Below are 2,671 nucleotides of genomic sequence, written 5' to 3' on the forward strand. Positions count from 1 at the left end.
ACACACACACACACACACGCACGTGCATAAAACATCCTCACATTAGAGTTGAAATACGTACATGGCAGTTAATGGTGGTTGGTGGAACTGAGGGATCTTTAAAGTCCCCAAATGCAAGATATCTTGATATCCCTCAGCTTGGAATGTCACTGGTAACATCTCTGTTGGTTCAAAGGACTGCGCCTATCAACACAGAAACAAAAAGAATGTTACTAGGTCAGCTTTTTAAGTTCTCTACCCCTCCCCTTCCTACTTAGCTAAGTGGAAGGCACACAGTGGAGAAAGGACTGTGACTTATGGGTCCTGGTGTAGACTGGGTAGATGAGGACACAATGAAGAGAGGAAAGATGCTGAGGCCAGAAGGAAGCCACAGGATCTGCCCTGACCACTAGCAGGCTCAGATCCTCAGGACCAGCTTCCATTGAGGAATGTTCCTTCATTCAGGAAGTGGCTTAATAGGAAGACCCAGGTGTCTTTCCTTCCCAGCCCATCTATCTGCTTCCAGCAAACAGAATTTAATGAAGTGTAAACAGATCGTGCCTAGAGACAGTGAATGCTTCCGTCTCCTTTAGACGTCATAATTAGTCATAAGTGTGCTTCTTTTCTGTCACCTACAAGGCCTCACTTGATTTTCCTCTGCTTTTTAAAATCTTCTCTTTGTCCTGGAGGCTGATGTCATTATGCAGGTGAAGGCAGACAAGATAAAACGAGGCCTGTTATTGGACGAGAAGGAAGGGAGGTGGGAACAGAGGTTTTAGAAGGGAGTGAGAGGCAGGAGAGAAGGAGCCAGAGCAAGGAGGAGGAGCTGGGAGAACATGGCAACAGATGTTAAGATTCTTCTCTGCGCATAGATACAGGTTGTTATGACTGTTTTTAAAGGATGGGTGTATACAGGATTTTATGCTGTCTAGATGGGCAAATTATATCTTATCAGTTGGATCAGAGGACATTGTGTAATGTGTTCTTTCATGTGGTGACTTAATTGAGATCAGGAAAGTGTGTGGTGGTGAGACGGAATTGGGATGCATATGCCTGGCGTGTTGACAACCCACCCAAGGAACTGTGAGTGAACGGCTCTCAGACCTCCCGGGTCAGAGGGAGCCTGGGAGAGAAAGCACAGAGCAGTCAGTGAGGGGGAACTGGTGGCCAGAGCACCTTTTGTTAAATACTGCAACATTGTTTCTGTAGTAGTCTTTTAGAGTAAGTTCCCAAAAGGCAGTCTTTAGAATCTCATTTATTCCTCTTTGCATGGCTTTCTCCCTTCTGCTCCCCGTTTGCAGGATGCATTGTTCTGCCTGGCTTCCCTCAGGCTGTTAGATCTAAGCTCGCCTGCTCTTCCTGGACATTTACAGTATGACCTTGCTTGCCTTTCATGCTGGAAAGCACAAACAGAGCAGATGGACCCAAGTCCCAGCCCCAGCTTCTGCAAATGGGGTCTGCGGTTTTTAAATTAACAAATGGAAAAGATAATGGGTTTACAAGGCCGTTGCGAAGATGACACCGTGTGTAAAACAGCAGGAAACAATGTAGAGAAAGTCTTCTGTAAGGTTCTGTGTGTGTTGGACTGTTCGACACTCTGTACTAGAGCACCCCACTCTTCAACCCTGGTTCAGGTGACCTGGAGACAAGGATTGGCAGTTACAAGCATTTGTTCTTTTACAGTACTGGAATTTCCTTCCCATCAATCACTTTGGGCATCTCCCTACCACCTGAGCCACAGTCTCAGGAGCCACAGACCTCTTCTGGCCTTTTAAGGCACCCTTATAACACACAAACACACACACATGGAAAATAGAATAAATATATATATTTAAAAAGCCAGTCTCAAGGAGCACCCTTGTTTCTCCCCAGGTATCTGTCTTCTGCAAGTTGGTAGGTGTTATGCAACAGTCTCCTTAGAGATTAAAACATTCCATCTATCAGGGAAGCTCCTTAGAGGGTAAACTCAAAGTAGCTTCAGGAAGTCCCTGAAACTGAGCAGATTCAGTTAGCCTCTCCCTGTAAGAGTAAACAATCAAAGCTAAGAGTCACTCTTAGATGAAGCCAAGCTGCTCAGAAGACTCTCAGGTACAAAGAAGATCCTGAAAGGGCACCAGGTGCCCAAGACAAGCAAAAACCAGCTGAACTGCTTAGAAGAAGTCTAGACCAACTGAGCTGTGTAGAAAGGACACTTTCTAGCCTGTTGAGCTGCACACTAGATTGTGCAGTGTGCTCTGGGTGCGATGGTCAATTTTATGTTTACAAGTTCAAATTCTCTGTGCTTAAGAGAACTATAAAGCAAATTTGGGCTTTCAAATGTTAAGGCTGTCAAGGGTTGATTTTTGCAGTTGCCCGGTTGTATTCACAGAACGTATGGATCGTCTCTATATCGTAAGGGAATTTGTTATGATAACTTAGATTGTAGTCCAACTCCCCAGATCTAGTAGTTGCTCAGTCCCACAAGGCTAGAATATTCCAACAGATGTGCTGTCAAATAAATGCAAGCAGGCAAAGAAGAACGAAGCTTCCTTCTTCCAGTGTCTATGTAGGTCTCCAACAGAAGGTATTGTACCACCAGATTAAAGGTGTGTACCACCATGCCTGGATCTGGGGCTTGTTTTGACTAAGGCTGACCTTGAACTCGGAGATCTCCTTGCCTTAGTCTCCTAGGATTCACAGCCACTACGCCTCA

The 2,671-nt window shown here is 45.2% G+C and overlaps 1 long non-coding RNA gene across 1 annotated transcript; it reads left to right on the forward strand.

Moving 5' to 3' along the window:
- Positions 1-503: 503 nt before the first annotated feature.
- On the forward strand, positions 504-1,817 carry LOC134482926 (uncharacterized). Its single transcript, XR_010059661.1, has 2 exons — positions 504-686; positions 1,281-1,817. It is a non-coding gene; the product is annotated as an uncharacterized LOC134482926 (long non-coding RNA).
- Positions 1,818-2,671: the final 854 nt, after the last annotated feature.

This window comes from Rattus norvegicus, chromosome 18 (assembly GCF_036323735.1).
Source record: "Rattus norvegicus strain BN/NHsdMcwi chromosome 18, GRCr8, whole genome shotgun sequence".
Taxonomy (NCBI): domain Eukaryota; kingdom Metazoa; phylum Chordata; class Mammalia; order Rodentia; family Muridae; genus Rattus; species Rattus norvegicus.